The sequence below is a fragment of the Triticum dicoccoides genome, chromosome 2B (assembly GCF_002162155.2).
Source record: "Triticum dicoccoides isolate Atlit2015 ecotype Zavitan chromosome 2B, WEW_v2.0, whole genome shotgun sequence".
NCBI classification, from domain to species: Eukaryota; Viridiplantae; Streptophyta; class Magnoliopsida; order Poales; family Poaceae; genus Triticum; species Triticum dicoccoides.
Window position 1 is genome coordinate 377,857,888 of NC_041383.1, and position 22,416 is coordinate 377,880,303.

The window sequence follows — 22,416 nt, forward strand, 5'->3', positions numbered from 1 at the left end:
ATCCCCTCACCCCTAGCGAACCCTAGCCATGAACCCCCACTACCCCAACTCCCCATGATCCCCTCCTTCCTCTCGTTCCCCTCCTGAACCGGATCAGGACCGGGCGGACTGCCCGAACCCCATCATCACCGCCCGACCCTGCCGTCGCTCCAAGCCCCCCTCATCGGACCGCTGCTGTCCTCCTCGCGACCCCGTCCCCTCTCCCTCGTGGCCAGACGCCTGCTTGACGTCGTGGACGTCGCCGCAACCTCGCGCCGTCGCTGGACCCCGCTGGACCCTGTCCCCATCGTCCTCCCCAACGGCTCCAACGAGCCTGCAGCCACCCCCCTACAGCTCCGCCATGAGCACCCTGCTCTCTCTCCGTTCTCTCCCGTGGTAGTTGTAGATCGCCACCAGCGTGTTCATGCTCGGTCTGCACCTGATGGCTCAGCGCGCCCCTCACCGTCGCCGCTCGCATGTCCGGTCGCGCCCCGCCCGTGGTCCCCCATGCTGGCCGCGCCCAGCGTGCATGTCCAGCCCCGTGACCACTAGCACTTGCGCCTGCGGTGGGCCCTGAGAGAGTCCTGGATTAGGGGGTATCTGGACAGCCGGACTGTGTACAACGTCTGGACTATTGAAGCGTGAAGATACAAGACTCAAGACTTCGGCCCGTGTCCGGATGGGACTCTCCTTTGTGTGGAAGGCAAGCTTGGCAATCCGGATATTGTGTTTCCTTTCTTGTAACCGACTCCATGTAAACCCTAGCCCTCTCCGGTGTCTATATAAACCGGAGAGGTTGGTCCTTAGAAGGCCAATCACAATTACAATGATACCATCATAGGCTAGCTCTTAGGGTTTAGCCTCTACGCTCTCGTGGTAGATCTACTCTTGTACTACCCATATCATCAATATTAATCAAGCAGGAAGTAGGGTTTTACCTCCACCGAGAGGGCCCGAACCTGGGTAGACATCTGTGTCCCTTGCTTCCTGTTACCATCAGCCTTGATGCACAGATCGGGACCCCCTACCCGAGATCCGCCCGTTTTGACACCGACATTGGTGCTTTCATCGAGAGTTCCTCTGTGACGTCGTCGCAAGGCTCGATGGCTCCTTCAATCATCATCAACAACGTTGTCCAGGATGAGACTTCCCCCCCCGGACAAATCTTCGTGTTCGGCGGCTTCGCACTTCGGGCCAATTCGCTTGGCCATCTGGAGCAGATCGACAGCTACGCCCCTGGCCACCAAATCAGGTTCGGAAACCTAAACTACACGGCGGATATCCGCGGAGACTTGATCTTTGACGGATTTGGGCCCGCGCCAGGAGCACCGGACAGTCACGACGAGCATGGCATGGACCTGCTGTCGGACGACGCTCGGGATCTCACCCCTGCAGCAGCCCCGGACTCAAATCTGGAGCAGGCTGCGTTGCCTAGGGACAGATGGATGGACCCCGCCCCGCAGGCCGTACCCTCATCGCGGTGGAGCCGAACACAGGCCTCGCTTCTGAGGAAGCCTGTGACTCCGGACCCCCGGATTCATATCCGGTTGTAGGATCCAGTCCACGCATTCCCGAGCCCACCGAGCCTGGTTGGGCTCCGGTAATGGAGTTCACCGCTGCGGACATCTTTCAACACTCGCCCTTTGGCAACATGTTGAACTCACTAAAGTCTCTCTCTTTGTTAGGAGGCTCCCGGCCGAACTATGTCCGGCTCGAGTGGGAGGCAGGCGACGAAGGAACTCGCTGCCCACCCACCACCCACTTCATTGCCACGATCGATAATTTAACCGACGTGCTTGACTTCGACTCCGAAGACATCGACGGTATGGACGACGATGCAGGAGAATCGCAGGAGCCACCGCTCACAGGGCGGTGGACAACCAGCTCCTCATATGATATATATATGGTGGACACTTTGAAGGAAACCAATGGCGACGTTGCAACAGAGGATAACCCCTCAGGAAGAAAAGCAAAGCATGGGTGTCGTCGGCGCCACTCCAAGCCCCGCCACAGCAATACTGGCCCCAGAGACGAAAGCAATCCGGATGGCGCCGAAGAGTAATACAACCCTGACCAGCCCGCCTTCGAGCAGGCCGAACAGGAAGATGAGCAGGTCAGCCCAGAAGAACAGGCGACAGACAGATACCCGGAGGAGGACAACTACATGCCCCCCTCCGAAGACGAGATTAGCCTCGGCGACGACGAGTTCGGCGTGCGTGGGGATCCCGTGGAGCAGGAGCGCTTCAAGCATCAGCTTATAGCCACTGCGAGGAGCCTAAAGAAGAAGCAGCAGCAACTCCAAGCTGATCAAGACCTGCTCACAAACAGATGGACTGAAGTCCTGGCAGCCGAGGAATACGGACTCGAGCGCCAAACGGCTGACCGGCCACCTCGTGGCTGGGATAAATCGGGATATCAGCCCGAATACCGGCCCGCACCCCCACGCCAATACACTACGGCCCAGGGCAACAGGCAAGACCTGCAAGATATTCCGGAAAACAAAGCAGGATAGCCAAGATCGATCTACGGATCGTCGGGGCGCGCCCTAGCGCGCGACGATGACCGTCACACCGGACACATCATCAACAAGTCCGACCGGGCCAAACATAGCAACCCAGACCAATTCGAACTGCGTAGCCACATAGCCCGGCACAGAGGCGCCACACACCCCCTCTGCTTCACTGATGAAGTAATGGATCATGAATTCCCAAAAGGGTTCAAACCCGTAAACATCGAATCATACGATGGCACAATAGACCCCGCAGTATGGATCGAGTATTTCCTTCTCCACATTCACATGGCCCGCGGAGATGATCTACACGCCATCAAGTATCTTCCCCTTAAGCTCAAAGGACCAGCCCGACACTGGCTAAACAGCCTGCCAGCAAATTCTATTGGCAGTTGGGAAAACCTGGAAGACGCATTCCTCGACAACTTCCAGGGCACATATGTGCGACCACCGGACGCTGATGACCTGAGCCACATTACTCAACAGCCCGGGGAGTCAGCCAGGAAATTCTGGACTCGGTTCTTAACTAAAAAGAACCAAATAGTTGACTGTCCGGACGCCGAAGCCCTGGCGGCTTTTAAGCATAATATCTGTGACGAATGGCTTGCTCGACACCTCGGCCAGGAAAAACCCAAGTCCATGGCAGCTCTCACTACACTAATGACCCGCTTTTGCGCGGGCGAGGACAGCTGGTTGGCTCGCAGCGGCACCACGCCACATTCTGGCACTTCGGATGTCCGCGATAACAACGGCAAGCCACGACGCAACAAACATAAGCGACGGAACAATAACGACAACACAGAAGACACGGCAGTAAACGCCGGATTCAATGGATCCAAGTCCGGTCAGCGGAAAAAGCCGTTCAAAAGAAATAATCAGGGACCGTCCAGTCTGGACCGCATACTGGAGCGCTCGTGCCAAATTCATGGCACCCCAGACAAGCCAGCCAACCACACCAATAGAGACTGCTGGGTGTTCAGACAGGCTGGCAAAATAAACACCGAAAACAAGGACAATGGGCTGCACAGCGACGATGATGAAGAGCCCCGACGTCCGAACACGGGGGGTCAAAAGAAATTTCCCCCAGGTGAAAACGGTCAATATGATCTACGCCACTCACATCCCCAAGCGGGAACGAAAGCGAGCACTACGGGACGTCTATGCGGTGGAGCCAGTCGCCCCCAAATTCAACCCATGGTCAGCTTGTCCGATCACCTTTGTCGTAGGGATCATCCTACTAGCATCCGTCATGGCGGCTCAGCCGCATTGGTCTTGGACCCAATCATCGATGGATTCCACCTCATGCGAGTCCTTATGGACGGCGGCAACAGCCTGAACCAGCTTTATTAGGACACAATGCGCAAAATGCGCATTGATCCTTCAAGGATCAAGCCCACCAAAACCACCTTTAAAGGTGTAATTCCTGGAGTAGAGGCCCGCTGTACGGGCTCTATAACATTGGAAGTGGTCTTCGGATCCTCGGACAACTTTCGGAGCAAAGAGTTAATCTTCGATATCATCCCTTTCCGTAGTGGTTACCACGCACTGCTCAGACGAACCACATTCGCTAGATTCAATGCGGTACCACATTATGCATACCTCAAGCTCAAGATGCGAGGTCCGCGCGGGGTCATAACAGTAAATGGAAACATGGACCGCTCTCTCCGTACAGAAGAGCATACTGCAGCCCTCGCGGCAGAAGTACAATGCGGCCTCCTCCGGCAAACCTCCAATCCGGCGACGACAACCTCAAGCACCGTCAAGCGAGTCCGGAGCACCGTGCAACAGGATCATCAGGAACGCCAAGAGCGTTATTAGCAGTCCGGCCTCCGCTCAAGCCCCATCAAAGCAGCATTTGTGCCACACGCACACAATCACACACTCAAGATACCATGGGCATGGGCGGAGGCGCATCAATGACTCAGTCAATAGTGCGGGTAACCGCCAAATACCTTCATAATCTTTCCCTCTTACATTTCAGGACATCGCTTTAGTGCAGCATCCTCAGAAGAGCCGAATTGCCGGACTTACATGTGAGAGACATCCAAGAAGGCAACAGACGTTATGCACGGAAGGAAATACCCAGGTGGAATCTATTTACGATCATTATACCTGCTTTATCTATCTGTACACAGCCTGCCCCTGGATAGGACATGTCAAATAGTCCTATTTATCTCCGCTTAATGCATCCATTGTAAACATACGCTTAAACGTATTATTCGTCAATGGGAGATCATATATAGCGTCAGCTTATTATTCTTACTTGAACATTTTTTCTCTTATAAATGTTTATTTGATATTGCATCTGTACACCTTGGTACGGTCAGTTTGCCAGGGGCTTCTCATGGCGCCCCGTAATATGGCAAGTAAAGTCCGAACACTTTCAACAGTGTGGCACCCCGAACTTATAGCACTATATGCATCAGCTCCGAATCATGTCTTGGGTCTACAGTTGGGATAGCGTGGCTCCCTTGTTTTGGTGCCTTACATTCCGTTATATCGGCTAAGGTAGCGCAGTAAGAACTACTGTGATTGTGTCCCGATTCTTCCGGACGAGCACCTCAGTAGAGAAAGCCGAAAACTGACCGGCATGATGTGGCGAGAGCTGGTCGCTGTTCGAGAGGTCTTAAAATCCTTAAAGATTTTCCGCTTTAGGCGATAAATCGGCTTCGTCCGATATAGGCGTGTATAGCACCCCAATTCGGCCGTCCGGATTTTAGGGGCTTCGCCAAAATTTAAAATTGTAGACTTCTATGGCTAAGTGAAAGTTATAAAGCCGCATAGTCCGATTGCCTTGTTCGTTACGCTGAACACCTCCTTAAGGGACCAAACATTTGGATAAAGAGTGTCCGGGTTTTCCACGAACACCCCAGTACTAGTTACGTGGGGGCGGAAGCCAACGACTGGCCTACTTTCAGAATTTTATAAACAGCCGCACAGAAGGTAATATTTTAAATAACAAAAGCGCTACATAGTGCAAGTAACTTCGTCTTTAAATTACAAACATGACAGAAGTGAATTCACTCTAAAATAGTGTCCTTGGTACATTCATCGGCCACGAGACGAGCACCCTTCATAAAGCCATCATAGTACATCTCGGGATGGTGATGCGCCTTGCCCTCCGGCGGCCCGTCCTTTACCAGCTTCTCCGCATCCAGCTTGCCCCAATGCACCTTGATGCGGGCAAATGCCCGACGAGCACCCTCGATGCAAACGGATCGCTTGATCACTTCAAGCCGCGGTCAGGCATCCACCATCCGCTTGATCAGGCGAAAGTAGCTACTGGGTAGGAGCTCACTAGGCCACATCCGGACTATGAAACCTTTCATAGCCAGTTCGGCCGCCCTGTGGAGTTCGACCAACTGCTTTAGTTGGTCACTCAGAGGCATTGGATGTTTGGCCCCAACATACTGGGACCAAAACAGCTTCTCCGTTGAGCTCCCCTCCTGGGCACGCTAGAACTCCGCAGCGTCTGATACGCTGCATGGCAGATCTGCGAATGCCCCTGGAGAGCTCTGAATTCGAGTAAGTAAAAGAAACGCCTCCTCCACATGTTTGCTTTGCATAAAGAACTTCTTACCCGCTGCTATCTTTTTGGCCTCCTGGATCTCCTGTTGTGCCTTCTCGGCTTCGGCCTTGGCGTCTTTCAAACTCACAAGGGCCTTCGCAAGCTCGGCCTCTTTCATCTTCAGATCATGCTCCACGGACTCATACTTCTTGCAGAGGTCCCGAAGCTCTTGCTGTACCTCGCCCACTCTAGCACTTTGCTTTTCGCGCTCCTTGCATTCCAAGGCCGCTTTGTCTTCGGCCTCGGACAACGCTTTCTTCAGGGACGCCACTTCGGCGGTGGCCCCTGTTACACAGTCACGACGCTTTGGCGTTAGACTAGCCAATTTTGCCTATCTTTAAATACATGCGAGCGGGGAATCGCTTACCTTTATTCTCTCAAGCTACCTCTTCGTGAGGCCGAGCTCTCCCTGCGCTTGCTCTAGGTACCGCTTTAGTTCGGCAACCTCGGCGGTGCGGGCAACAGCGGCAAGCAGCACAGCCTGCTTATTCACACGAATACTTATTATTAGACTCCTGCGGATTATAATTGACCCTCCGTTTGGCTTTTCTTTCCGAACACCAAACAGAGTATCAGGGGATACTACCTATCGGGTGGTAATTTTACACATATTTAGCACTTACCTCAAACGAGGGGTTGTCCGCCTGAGTTCGAAACCATTGAAGGTTCTGGGACAGTGTTCGGCTGAAAGCCCGCCTATCGTGGCTCTCATCGACACGATCCGCGGGGATCTTGAACCCCGCGTGTCCGACATCTGGGACCCTGCCTTGGGGCGTCTCCAGAGTCACCTCCCCACGCTCCGGTAGCCTTCGGGACAACACCTCCGTGTCATCCGCGGGCTGAGGAGTAGTGGCTGTCGAAAGCGAATTCATCTCCGAATCGCTCAGGGACCCGAAGGAAGATACCTCGGGGTGAGCCCTGGCCGGACTGCACATATGTTCGGCGTTAAACAAAAGCTATAGAGTGAAGTTATGATGGAGTGCGGACACTTACGATCGCACTGGGGGCTTCCCCCTGGGCAGCCACCCCTCCTCGCTGTGAGCGGCCGTGGCGGAGTAGTCCGGAAGGGACACCTTCCCCTTCTTGGACGCCCTAGCCTCCCCCTCTAGGGCGGTTTTTCTCTTCTTCTCCCCCCCCTAGTGTGGGAAGGTAGAATTTCTTCTTGATTCCTCCCGCCTCCGTGGGAGGAATCTGTCTCGTCGTCATTAGACGACAGGGGTATGATGGCCTTACGCCGAGGGCCTTTTCCGTCCCCCTGGTCCGCCTCCCCGGGTCCCTCATCCTTTTCGGATGGGGCGTCTTCTTCTTCTTCTTCCTCCTCCCCTTCGTGGGAGGAGTGTGCCTTGTCGTCTTCGGATGGGGCTTCTGGCATAACCTTATGCCGGAGACCCTTTCGGGTCCCCGGGGCCTTCTTTTCGGCCTTCTTCTCCGGCACCTTGTACGGTGCCGGGACCAGCATCTCCGTCAGGAGAGTGTCAGCTGGGCCTTCTGGCAACGGAGCCGAATAGTAAACCTGCTCCGCTATCTCCACATAATCCTGAACAAATGTGCATGACTACTTAAGGCTCTCCCATGAATATATTGGGAAGAACCGAATCCGGTGGTAGTCTGAGAACTCACCTGACTAGGAGCCTGCGCGGCGTGAAGCCCGCGGTCCTCGGATGTGGGAGGAGGCACTTCGGAGGCCTTGAACAACACCTTCCATGCGCCTTTGTGCGTCATGTCGTGGAGCTTCCGGAGCGTCTGGTGTTCGGCCGGGACGAACTCCCACAGATTGAATGCCCGCCTTTGGCATGGCAGAATCCGGCGAACGAGCATGACCTGGATCACATTGACAAGCTTGATGTTCTTGTCCTTCATGCTCTTGATGTAGGTCTGGAGTCCGGTCAGCTCTGTAGATTCGCCCCAGGACAGGCCCTTCCTTTCCCAGGAGGTGAACCGCATGGGGGCTCCAGATCGGAACTCGGGGGCCGCCGCCCAGTTGGCGCCGCGCGGCTCGATGATGTAGAACCACCCCGATTGCCACCCTTTTACGGCCTCCGCAAAGGAGCCGTCCAGCCAGGTGACATTAGGCATCTTGCCCACCAAGGCTCCTCCGCACTCCGCTTGCTGGCCGCTTACAATCTTCGGCTTCACACAGAAGGTTTGCAGCCACAGGCCAAAGTGAGGCCGGATGCGGAGGAAGGCCTCGCATACGACGATGAACGCCGAGATGTTGAGGACAAAATTTGGGGCTAGATCATGGAAATCTAGCCCGTAGTAGAACATAAGCCTGCGGACGAAGGGATGAAGTGGAAATCCCAGTCCACGGACGAAGTGGGCGATGAACACGACCTCTCGTGGGGTCCTGGGGTCGGAAGGACCTGCCCGGCGTCCGATAGCCGGTGCGCTATGTCTGCGGCCAAGTATCCGGCCGCCCGAAGATTTGTGACGTGCTTCTCCTTGACGGTGGAAGCCACCCACTTGCCTCCTGCTCCGGACATGTTTAGCTATGCGGAGAAGACTTGGGCTTGGGCGCTGGAGCTCGAGTGGGCAAGAGTGGGCAAGGGAGAAGGAAGGCGTGGGTAAAAATGAGGAAATCTTATCCCTTTATAGAGGCGACGAAAGCGGTGCGCCTCCCCACTTGCCCGTTGGGAATCGCTTGCTTCCCAAGCACCACGATTGATGGCGTGGTGGGATTACACATACTCATATTGATGAGAATCCCGCGATAAGGGGACACGATCTCTGCTTTGACAAGACGTGTCCAAGAAACCGCCTCGCAATATGCGCTATGGCAGGTTGCAGGAAAACGGTTCGAATAATGACCCGACCATAATGACACGTCGAGTTGCTTAAAAAAGTTGTCAGCAGATTGCGTTTGTGAAATATCATTCTCTCTACAACGGTGTGTAAAGATCATTTTGTGGATCCGGACATGATTCAAGTGTTCGATAATTACTTTGGAGTATTCGAAGAAGGAACCCGCCTTGCAATGCCGAAGACAATACTGCGCGCCGGACTCATTGTCATTGAAGCCCGGTTCAGGGGCTACTGAGGGAGTCCTGGATTAGGGGTTATCTGGACAACCAGAATGTGTACAACGTCTGGACTATTGAAGCATGAAGATACAAGACTCAAGACTTTGGCCCGTGTCCGGATGGGACTCTCCTTTGCGTGGAAGGCAAGCTTGGCGATCCGGATATTGTGTTTCCTTTCTTGTAACCGACTCCATGTAAACCCTAGCCCTCTCCGATGTCTATATAAACCGGAGAGGTTGGTCCTTACAAGTCCGATCACAATTACAATCATACCATCATATTCTAGCTCTTAGGGTTTAGCCTCTACGATCTCGTGGTAGATCTACTCTTGTACTACCCATATCATCAATATTAATCAAGCAGGAAGTAGGGTTTTACCTCCATCGAGAGGGCCCGAACCTAGGTAAACATCTGTGTCCCTTGCTTCCTGTTACCATCAGCCTTGACGCACATATCGGGACCCCCTACCCGAGATCCGCCGGTTTTGACACCGACAGGCCCTGCAGCCTCGCCTCTCCGCCGGCCGCCCTGGCCACCACCGCACCCGGCCTCGCTTCCACTTCCCCTTGCCGGCGCCGCGCCGCAGCCCCGGTGGCCATCACCGGCCACGACCTCGCCTGTGCCCCATTCGGGCGGGCGCCTCTGCGCCTGTAACCCGTGTGGCCTCTTGGGCCAGTTACAAGTGGGGCCCGCCCCTGTTAAAAAAAGAGAGAAAAGAAAACAAGAAAAAAATATAAAAATAATTATTTAATTAATTAGTTAAATGGTTAATTAACTTAATTAATTAATCTAATGAACTAGATTAGTTAGTTAAATCAGTAATTAGTGAGCTGAGAGAATGACAGGAGGCCCCACCGCATGTTGACCAGTCAAACGTTGACTGGTCAACTGGGACCCCCTGGTCCACCTGTCAGCCACTGGGTACACTTTTGTGTACACTGTGCTGGGTGCGCCTAGCATTTACTCATTATTTTCGAATTAAATTAACATTGCAGAATATCATTAAAACTTCAGAAAATCATAGAAATTAAACCGTAGATCGGATCGAAAAACTTTCTACATGAAAGTTGCTCAGAACGACGAGACGAATCCAAATACGCTCTCCGTTCATCTGTCACATGCCCCTAGCATAGCGAACATGGAACTTTCCCCCTCCGGTCCTCCTGTCCGAAAATGCCAAACTTCGGGAAAACATTCCCGGATGTTATCCCCCTTCGCCGGTATCGTGTAGCATTGCGTTAGAGCACCCCTAGCGCTGCTTATTGTCATGTCGTGCATCTGTTTGCTCTATATTTACTGTTTCCTCCCCCTCTTCTTCTCCGGTAGACCCCGAGACCGCTGCTGATGCCCCTGTGATCGACTATGTCGATGACGACCCTTCTTCCCTTTCAGCGGAGCTTCCAGGCAAGCCCTCCCTTTGATCATCCCGATATCTCCCATTCTATTCTCTCATGCTTGCATTGGATTTTGCTACTGTTATTGTTTGCTCCTATTCTGATGCATAGCCTGCTTTTGTAACCTGCTCATTGTACCTTACCTGCTTATTCTAAATTGCTTAGTATAGGTTGGTTAGAGATCCATCAATGACCCCCACCTTGTCCTTGTTGCCCCTGCTTCATCTTTGACAACTCGATCAACGTGATCGATGACCAGAGCCTGATACCTCACATCACATCACGCCCCTTTAGTTGCTCAACTCTGTAGAGCTACTATCGAGTGCCGAGGGTGAGACCTCACAACGCACTCCCGATGAAAACTCTGTAGTGTAGCTATTCGGTCGTGGTCAACGAGGGTGGTTCCTCTTTCACCATTTCCGATATGGCTCTGTCGTGCAACCCCTCAAGTGTGAACCTCGGGGGTGGTTCCTCTTATGTTCACCTTGATGATTACATCGAGTGGAATCCTCCGTGGGTGATTCCTCGAGTTTTCCCCTAGATGTTTGGACACACGGTTACCTTGACTTACTTGAGACCTTTGGGAAAGTCGGGCGGGCCCGGAGAGCACCCGCAAGATAATGACGTGGCACGGCCAGGCATTCTGGGCCCTTGTCGTAAGTCCACGAGATGGGGCGACGGGGTCACTTCGATCGTGAGTCTCTGCTCGTCTCCGCAAGCTAATAATACACTATGGTTTGGGTATTTTTTCTGAGTTGGCCTCTAGCCTTTACGCACTAACCACCACGCGAGAATAGTTATGGGCCTCGATGTCGCAGTATCAGCCGAAGCTTTGTTAGACGTCCAGTTCAGCAGTGCGGCACGGCTGGGCCAGCACCCCAGAGGTGGTGCCTAGCTCCGCCCTGCATGCAACGACCCAGAGTGCAACGGGCGATGGGCCCAGACCCCGGAGTGCTTAGGAGGTAGACCGGCGGGGACCTCTCTGCTGAGCCTAGGTAGGGTTGCAACGTGTTGATCTTCTGAGGCCGGGCATTGACCAAGAAAAGTGTGTCCGGCCAGAGTGATGCACCCCTGTAGGGAAGATTATCTATTAATAGCCGTGTCCACGATAACAGACGTTCAGACTTATATCCTGATCTTATACAACTACAAATGGATACTTGAGATATGTGGCTCCGAGATTGCTTTCTCGCAGGGAGTCGAGGAAGGATCTCTGGGCATTAATGTTACAACATGCTTGTTAAATATAAACTGCTATTCTTTACTCTTCTACTTGCTGCAAGATGCTAGTCTTCGATAGGCTAGGCCTTCCCTCTATTCTGGCTTTCTGCAGTTCAGTCCACAGATACAAACCTTCCATTTGATAGCAGTGCATACTTAGTATAGATCTGATGCTTGCGAGTACTTTGGATGAGTACTCACGGTTTCTTTGCTACCCCTTTTCCCCCTTCTTTCTTCTTTCCGGTTGATGCAACCAGATGGTGGATCCTTGGAGCAAGATGCCACCCCCGTCGACTACTACTACATGGAGGCCGCTGAAGACCAGGAGTAGTTAGGAGGTCCCAGGCAGGAGGCCTTGCCTCTTCGATCATGTTTCTTTTGTGCTAGCCTTCTTAAGGCAAACTTATTTAACTTATGTCTATACTCAGATATTGTTGCTTCCACTGGCTCTTGTGTATCGAGCTATGTATTCGAGCCCTCGAGGCCCCTGGCTTGTAATATAAAGCTTGTATTATTTTGATTTGTGTCTAGAGTTGTGTTGTGATATCTTCCCGTGAGTCCCTGATCTTGATCGTACACATTTGCGTGTATGATTAGTGTACGATTGAATCGGGGGCGTCACAAGTTGGTATCAGAGCCGACTACCTGTAGGAACCCCCTTTCCTACTCCTTGGCCAAAGTTGAGTCTAGTCTTTGAAAAACTGTTTTACTAACATGGTTATGTGGCTTATGGGCCCACGTCGCCATTGGGTGGTATTAGGATCTTTTATTCCTCGTCTATACTCTGGGACTCTGATCTCTCTTCTATTCAGGTTAAATGATTTTGCTAACAACTCTAGGTTCTCGTAAATACTTTCTCCCGGAGAGCCCCTCACTCCAGATGGTTACTTGGTGCACTAGAAGATTCTGAAGATACTCTCCGAAGTTTTCTAGAGACCCTTGTGCCCTTCACCGTTGCGATCCCTACCACCGATAAATCCTTATGGGTAACTACCTACATTGTCGTTCATACCTTCATCCCCAGTTGCTCTTGTTATTACAAGATGCCCTGAAAAACTATTTGATCTTCCGAAAATGCTCAGTAGCCTATTACTCTTGTTCCTCCTTATATGCTTGCATTATGGTTACTTCCATATGTCTAGCAATACTCATTAGCATCCTTTGTCATCGTAATTTCGAGCATTTGATTCGATAAGTTTGTGAATGCTCGCGATCATCGGTCCTAATTAGAATTCTTCCCTTGGCTCAGATGTCACTCTGGACATGAGCTGGTGTTCGACAAATCAAACCTTGATTGATTGTCGATCTATGTCTATCCAACTTACTTGTCTTTGATCAAAGCCTCTGCTTCTGACCCCTTGAATTGAAAATCATAATTTCGTTGCGTTGAGCTTTGAATTAGTCAGTTGTTTCTATAACCCAATCTCCTTGCATCATTTCTTCTTCTGGTTGAGTACCGTTGCTCACATCAGATCCCTCATGGACCACTAGGTCCTTTGTTGGGTTCTATCCGACAACGTCCTTCTTATTCAATAACCTTGTGAGCTTTTCCTTGGATACATAATGCCTTTGGTAAATTGTATCCCCTGCTTTTGTCAACCATGCTCTGCTTCCGAGCTTGAGTTATTTGTTCCTAAAGTTTCTGGAATTTGTTCCTAAGATGCCCCGATGGGTTGAATCTATGTCTTCCCTAAATCCGTGTGAACTCAAAAGTTATGCGGGTTATACTCTGCTGGCTTTTTGCCAGGTAAATTTTCAACGCTACAACTTCTTCAAATGCGAGAAGTGAATGGAAGGTTGTGCGTTGGAGAAGTGGGAGTCGACCTTGAACCTTTGTGTTCATGCCCATGGACCCGATGTGGAACTTATCAATGAAGCTTCTTGTAATAATATTTATCCCCTTGTGGTAAGTTTATCTTGTATCTATGTTTGGTCCTTTACAACCGTGGTTCCAACCATATTGTTCTTCTTTGATCCCATTTTTCGAACAATTTAAAGTACTTGCCTTCTGCAGATCTTTTCACCTGTCCAATCCCTATTCTGCTCTACCCTCGAGTATTACCCTCTTGTATCTCGAGAATATCACGAAACTATATAACTTTTTATGAGTTCTTCATCAACTATTATTTCTTGCCGATTCAAAGTTTCCACGGGTTCTGAGTTGTTAGACACTCGATAACACCGATAACTGATTCAAGTCTCCATTGCTTTGTTTAACCTTTCTTGTAACCTAACATATCTGAGCAGTGATAATACCCTGCTTATGTAAACACCTCGGTGTACAACTCTGTCAGTAAGACCTTGTTACTATTGTTGATGACATTTCGGTAGCCACCGATGGACGAGAACTTTGCCTATTGGTCCGCCTCGTCTTAACGAGCAGGGAAAATGGTTCTCTTTGTCCCTCACCCTTGGTACCAATGTTGTTGCCGACATAACTGACAGGTTATTGTCTGACATGCCTTGCTATCAAGATCATGCAAGATGACATCACCCTTCCTAATTTTCGTTCCACATGGTGGGCCCATAACCCACAGTTCCACAGGATCAAAACCTGACACTCCTGTACATCCGTGTTTTCCAAAATTGTTCCTTGCACTTGGCTTCGTATGTAAATCATGAGGCACGTTCCTAGTGATCTAAGTTGGTGGTATCAGGCGCAATACTTATTCCCATTGCTCTGAACCCATTTCACCCTCTGTTTCAGGCAATGAACGATTGCCTACCCGGTTGAACCTTCTTATTGCACCTTCTTATCTTGCTCTCGATGACTTTCTTAACTTCCAACTCGAGAGATGCATCAATGCCACTTTTAGTGAGATAGCCCTCAGGTACCTATCTTACGATGAGCTCCGTCCTTCTCGAGTCTTTCCCCCTTACTTCACCACGTAAATCTCGGGACGAGATTTCTTGTAGTGGAGGAGATTTGTAACGCCCGGATAATTAAGCTACAGTAATTCCCTGCTAATGATGCCATGTCATCATGATTACTGTTGTTAAACTCGTGTTGGTTCGAATCCGGTGCAATTTCAAATTTAAATTAAAGTCAAAAATAAAAGTTTTCAAACATAAAATCTAAAATGTTCAAACTGCGGCAAATAATCTCTGGTTATTTGTCATGTTGGAATCAACCTCTTTTGGAATCCTAGGTGCCCAGGAAATTTATTTAGTGGTCCAGCAGCTTTTAAATTGGCCTTTCCAAATTCCAAAAATGGTTAGGCAACTACTTTTGGCCTCAAAACTTTTTGTGACTCCTAGAAATAATGTGCTTGTTTTGTTTGACAAGCCTCTTTTCTAACAAAGCTCTTTTAGTCTTGTTTTTTTAAAGAAAACAGTGGGGCAGTTTTATTAGAAGATAAACACCCCCCACTGCCCTTGGGCCTTGGCCAACTGACCGACCTAGCTGGCCATCGCCCCCTGAGCCAACCAAGCCGGCCGGCCCACCTTTCCTCCCTTATCCCCTCACCCCTAGCGAACCCTAGCCACGAACCCCCACTACCCCAGCTCCCCACGATCCCCTCCTTTCTCTCGTTCCCCTCCTGAACTGGATCAGGATCGGGCGGACTGCCCGGACCCCATCGTCACCGCTCGACCCTGACGTCGCTCCGAGCCCCCCTCGCCGGACCGCCGCCGTCCTTCTCGCGGCCCCGTCCCCTCTCCCTCGTGGCCAAACGCCTGCTTGACGCCCTGGAGGTCGCCGCAACCTCGCGTCGTCGCTGGATCCCGCCGGACCCCGTCCCCATCATCCTCCCCAATGGCTCCAACGAGCCCGCTGCCACCCCCCTACAGCTCCGCCGTGAGCATGCTCTCCTCGCTCTCTCTCCGTTCTCTCCTGTGGTAGTCGTAGATCGTCATCGACGTGTTCGTGCTTCGTGTTACTTATTTAATTAGTTAAATGGTTAATGAACTTAGTTAATTAATCTAATGAACTAGATTAGTTAGTTAAATCAGTAATTAGTGAGCTGAGACAATGATAGGGGGGCCCACCCCCTGTTGACCAGTTAAATGTTGACTGGTCAACCGGGACCCCCTGGTCCACCTGTCAGCCACTGGGTACACTTTTGTGCACACTGTGTTGGGTGCGCCTAGCAATTTCTCATTATTTTCAAATTAAATTAACATTGCAAAATAGCATTAAAACTTCGGAAAATCATAGAAATTAAACCGTAGCTCGGATCGAAAAACTTTCTACATGAAAGTTGCTTAGAATGACGAGATGAATCCAAATACGCTCTCCGTTCATCTGTCACATGCCCCTAGCATAGCGAACATGGAATTTTTCCCCTCTGGTCCACCTGTCCGAAAATGCTAATCTTCGGGAAAACATTCCCGGATGTTATCCCCCTTCACCAGTATCGTGTAGCATTGTGTTAGAGCACCCCTAGCGCTGCTTATTGTCATGTCGTGCATGTGTTTGCTTTGTATTTACTGTTTATTCCCCCTCTTCTTCTCCGGTAGACCCCGAGACCGCTGCTGATGCCCCTGTGATCGACTATGTCGACGACGACCCTTCTTCCCTTTCAGCGGAGCTTCCAGGCAAGCCCCCCCTTGATCATCCTGATATTGCCCATTCTATTCTCTCATGCTTGCATTAGATTTTGCTACTGTTATTGCTTGCTCCTATTCTGATGCATAGCCTGCTTTTGTAACCTGCTCATTGTACCTTACCTGCTTATCCTAAACTACTTAGTATAGGTTGGTTAGAGATCCATCAGTGACCCCCACCTTGTCCTTGTTGCCCTGCTTCATCTTCGACGACTCGATCAACATGATCAATGACCAGAGCCTGGCACCTCAAATCACATCATGCCCCTTTAGTTGCTCGACTCTGCGGAGCTACTATCGAGTGGTGAGGGTGAGACCTCACAACGCACTCCCGATGACAACTCTGTAGTGTAGCTATTCGGTCGTGGTCAACGAGGGTGGTTCCTCTTTCACCATTTCCGATATGGCTCTGTCGTGCAACCCCTCAAGTGTGAACCTCGGGGGTGGTTCCTCTTATGTTCACCTTGATGATTACATCGAGTGGAATCCTCCGTGGGTGATTCCTCGGGTTTTCCCCTTGATGTTTGGACACACGGTTACCTTGAATTTTGTTGAGACCTTTGGGAAAGTCGAGCGGGCCCAGAGAGCACCCGCAAGATAATGACATGGCACAGCCGGGCATTCTGGGCCCTTGTCGTAAGTCCACGAGACGGGGCGACGGGGTCACTTTGATCATGAGTCTCTGCTCGTCTCCGCAAGCTAATAATACACTATGGTTTTGGTATTTGTTCTGAGTTGGCCTGTGGCCTTTACGCACTAACCACCACGCGAGAATAGTTATGGGCCTCGATGTCGCAGTATCAGCCGAAGCCTTGTCACACGTCCAGTTCAGCAGTGCGGCACGGCTGGGCCAGCACCCCAGAGGTGGTGCCTAGGTCCGCCCTACGCGCAACGACCAGGAGTGCAATGGGCGATTGGCCCAGACCCCGGAGTGCTTAGGAGGTAGACCGGCGGGGACCTCTTTGCTGAGCCTGGGTAGGGTTGCAACATGTTGATCTTTCGAGGCCGGGCATTGACCAAGAAAAGTGTGTCCGGCCAGAGTGATCGAGCGTGTTGGAAAACATGGTGCACCCCTACAGGGAAGATTATCTATTAATAGTCGTGTCCACGGTAACGGACGTTCAGACTTATATCCTGATCTTATACAACTACAAATGGATACTTGAGATATGTGGCTCCGGGATTGCTTTATCGCAGGGAGTCGAGGAAGGATCTCTGGGCTTTAATGTTACAACATGCTTGTTAAATATAAACTGCTATTCTTTACTCTTCTACTTGCTGCAAGATGCTTGGAGCTGCTTGAAGATGCTAGTCTTTGATAGGCCAGTCCTTCCCTCTATTCTAGCTTTCTGCAGTCCACAGATACAAACCTTCCATTTGATACCAGTGCATACTTAGTATAGATCTGATGCTTGCGAGTACTTTGGATGAGTACTCACGGTTGCTTTGCTACCCCTTCCCCCCCTTCTTTCCTCTTTCCAGTTGATGCCACCCCCATCGACTACTACTACATGGAGGCCGCTGAAGACCAACAGTAGTTAGGAGGTCCCAGGCAGGAGGCCTCGCCTCTTCGATCATGTTGCTTTTGTGCTAGCCTTCTTAAGGCAAACTTGTTTAACTTATGTCTGTACTCAGGTATTGGTTCTTCCGCTGACTCTTGTGTATCGAGCTATGTATTCGAGCCCTCGAGGCCCCTGGCTTGTAATATAAAGCTTGTATTATTTTGATTTGTGTCTAGAGTTGTGTTGTGATATCTTCCCGCGAGTCCCTGATCATGATCGTAAACATTTGCATGTATGATTAGTGTACGATTGAATCGGGGGCGTCACAACGGTCCACACCATAGTGGTATTGTAATCCTATTCTGGAAGTCATATTACTAGACCATGATGAACCTACAAACTATGAGGAAGCAATGATGAGCCCAGATTCCACGAAATGGCTTGAGGCCATGAAATCTGAGATGGGATCCATGTCTGAGAACCAAGTGTGGACTTTGGTGGACTTGCCCGATGATTGGCAAGCCATAGAAAATAAATGGATCTTCAAGAAGAAGACTAACGCTGACAGTAATGTTTCTGTCTACAAAGCTCGACTTGTTACGAAAGGTTTTCGACAAGGTCAAGGAGTTGACTACGATGAGACCTTCTCACCCGCAGCAATGATTAAGTCTGTTTGAATCATGTTAGCAATTGCCGCGTTTTATGATTATGAAATTAGGCAAATGGACGTCAAAATTGCATTCCTTAATGGATTTCTTATAGAAGAGTTGTATATGATGCAACTAGAAGGTTTTGTCGATCCAAAAGGTGCTAACAAAGTGTGCAAGCTCCAGCGATCCATTTATGGACTAGTGCAAGCTTCTCGGAGTTGGAATATACGCTTTGATAATGTGATCAAAGCATATGGTTTTATACAGACTTTTGGAGAAGCCTGTATTTACAAGAAAGTGAGTGGGAGCTCTGTAGAATTTCTAATATTATATGTGGATGACATATTGTTGATTGGAAATAATATTGAATTTCTGGATAGCATAAAAGGATACTTGAATAAGAAATTTTCAATGAAAGACCTCGGTGAAGCTGCTTATATATTGGGCATCAAGATCTATAGAGATAGATCAAGACGCTTAATTGGACTTTCACAAAGCACATATCTTGATAAAGTTGTTGAAGAAGTTCAAAATGGATCAGTCAAAGAAAGGGTTCTTGCCTGTGTTACAAGGTGTGAAGTCAAATCAGACTCAATGCCCGACCACTGTAGAATATAGAGAGAAAATGAAAGTCATTCCCTATGCCTCAGCCATAGGTTCTATCATGTATGCAATGCTGTGTACCAGACCTGATGTGTGCCTTGCTATAAGTTTAGCAGGGAGGTACCAAAGTAATCCAGGAGTGGATCACTGGACAAAGGTCAAGAACATCCTGAAATACCTAAAAAGGACTAAGGATATGTTTCTCATTTATGGAGGTGACAAAGAGCTTGTCGTAAATGGTTACGTCGATACAAGCTTTGACACTGATCCGGATGACTCTAACTCGCAAATCGGATACGTATTTATATTGAATGGTGGAGCTGTCAGTTGGTGAGTTCCAAGCAGAGCATCGTGGCGGGATCTACGTGTGAAGCGGAGTACATAGCTGCTTCAGAAGCAGCACATGAAGGAGTCTGGATGAAGGAGTTCATATCTGATCTAGTTGTAATGCCTAGTGCATCGGGTCCAATGCAAATCTTTTCTGACAACACTGGAGCAATTGCCTTGGTGAAGGAATCCAGATTTCACAAGAGAACCAAACACATTAGGAGACGCTTCAACTCCATTCGCGATCAGGTCAAGGAGGGAGACATAGAGATTTGCAAGATACATATGGATCTGAATGTTGCAGACCCGTTGACTAAGCCTCTTCCACGAGCAAAACATGATCAACACCAAGACTCCATGGGTGTTAGAATCATTACTATGTAATCTAGATTATTGACTCTAGTGCAAGTGAGAGACTGAAGGAAATATGCCCTAGAGGCAATAATAAAGTTGTTATTTATATTTCCTTATATCATGATAAATTTTTAACCGGGAACTTAGTACATGTGTGAATACATAGACAAAACAGAGTGTCCCTAGTATGCCTCTACTTGACTAGCTCGTTAATCAAAGATGGTTATGTTTCCTGACCATAGACATGTGTTGTCATTTGATGAATGGGATCACATCATTAGAGAATGATGTGATGGACAAGACCCATCCGTTAGCTTAGCATAATGATCGTTAAGTTTTATTGCTATTACTTTCTTCATGACTTATACATGTTCCTCTGACTATGAGATTATGCAACTCCTGAATACCGGAGGAACACCTTGTGTGCTATCAAATGTCACAATGTAACTGGGTGATTATAAAGATGCTCTACAGGTGTCTGCGAAGGTGTTTGTTGGTTTGGCATAGATCGAGATTAGGATTTGTCCCTCCGTGTAATGGAGAGGTATCTCTGGGCCCTCTCGGTAATGCTCATCACTATAAGCCTTGCAAGCAATGTGACTAATGAGTTAGTTACGGGATGATGCATTAAGGAAAGAGTAAAGAGACTTGCCAGTGACGAGATTGAACTAGGTATGAGGATACAGACGATCAAATCTCGGGCAAGTAACATACCGATGACAAAGGGAACAATGTATGTTGTTATGCGATTTGACCGATAAAGATCTTCATACAATATGTAGGAACCAATATGAGCATCCAGGTTCCGCTATTGGTTATTGATCGGAGTTGTGTCTCGATCATGTCTACATAGTTCTCGAACCCGTAGGGTCCGCACGCTTAACGTTCTATGACGATTTTTATTATGAGTTATGTGTTTTGGTGACTGAAGTTTTGTACGGAGTCCCGGATGAAATCACAGACATGACAAGGAGTCTCGAAATGGTTGAGAGGTAAAAATTCATATATTGGAAGGTAGTATTCGGACATCGGAATGGTTTCGAGTGGTTCGGGTATTTTACCGGAGTACCGAGGGGTTACCGGAACCCCCCGGGGAAGTATTGGGCCTACATGGTCCTTAGTGGAGAGAGAGGAGGGCTGCAAGGGGTGTCCGTTCCCCCCTCCCATGGCAGTCCAAATTGTACTAGGGGAGGGGGTGCCGCCCCCTTTCCCTCTCCCTCTTCCTCTCCTTCCTTCTCCCTCCGGTGGAAGAAAGGAAAGGGGGGAGGGGGCGAATCCTACTCGGAGTGGAGTCCTAGTAGGACTCCCCCCCATGGCGCGCCCCTCCTGGCCGCCGACCTCCTCCTCCCCTCCTTTATATATGGGGGCGGGGGCACCCCAAGGCACATCAAATTGTTCTCTTAGTCGTGTGCGGTGCCCCCTCCATAGTTTACACCTCTGGTCATAGCATCGTAGTGCTTAGGTGAAGCCCTGCGCGGATCACATCACCATCACCGTCACCACGCCGTCGTGCTGACGGAACTTTCCCTCGACCCTATGCTGGATCAAGAGTTCGAGGGATGTCATCAAGCTGAACGTGTGCTGAACTCGGAGGTGTCGTACGTTCAGTACTAGATGAAGACGTTCGACTACATCAACCACGTTAACCTAACGCTTCCGCTTTCGGTCTACGAGGGTACGTGGACACTCTCTCCCCCTCTCGTTTCTATGCATCTCCTAGATAGATCTTGCGTGATCATAGGAAATTTTGAAATTGCATGCTACGTTACCCAACACAATAGTCATGCACCATGCCGCCGTGTAAGGAGCTACCCATATCTAATGTCGGAGCACCGCCTGTAGCTCCTTGAGCATATCCGGGCTAGACATGAAGCCTGGATCGCTGCGGGGCTACCTCCGAACACGGTGTATCTGGAGGAGGAGTTGGGGAAGATGGAGGAGGATGAGGTGGACGCGGAGTAGGAGCAGGAGGTGGAAGAGGAGCAGGAGGAAGACAAGGGGTGTGGGGATGTGGCGGACATGGATCTACAGGCGTAGCAGCAGGCAATCCTTGATTCCCTCCGATCAAAGGCGGAGGCGGAGGCCAACCGCTATCATCTATGGGAGACAAAGGCGGAGCATGCTGCGGCCATCGACGAGATGCTCACATATATGGATGAGGAGGGGGAGGATTCGGAGCCCTCCTACACGCCCATCTAACCGACATTCGGCACGGAAGTCATGGACATTTCTGATGATGAAACATAGTTTAGGGTAGCGTGATTTACGTAATATGTAGAATTTTATTTGCATATGGATCTAGGGGTTGATATATGAGGTAGTTTGATGCATAGCACAAAATATGAGGTATGGCCGGTCAGTGTCCGCGGACGCATCCGGTCGCGTCTATGGGATTTTGAGGGGTCAGTTTTGATGTCCGCGACTGTATATGCTCTTAGGTGAGACCAATTAGATCAACCACAAGAATTTATATTTAGCCATTTCAAAAAAATCTGAAATTACTTGGCAACATATTAGCGGAGTGTGTCTAGAACTCCCAAAAAAATCAACTCAAAATTTGACATACAGTTAAAGGTTAAAAAAAAGACAAATGTGAATAGTGGCAGCTCTGAGTGAATAGTACTTTGTCACTATTCACATTCGATTTTATCTTTTTTGTTTCTATCAGTGTAGGTCAAATTAGGAGTTCAAACTTTTTAAGGATGTAAATCAAACATTGATGTGTGTTCACAAAAAAATTAAGA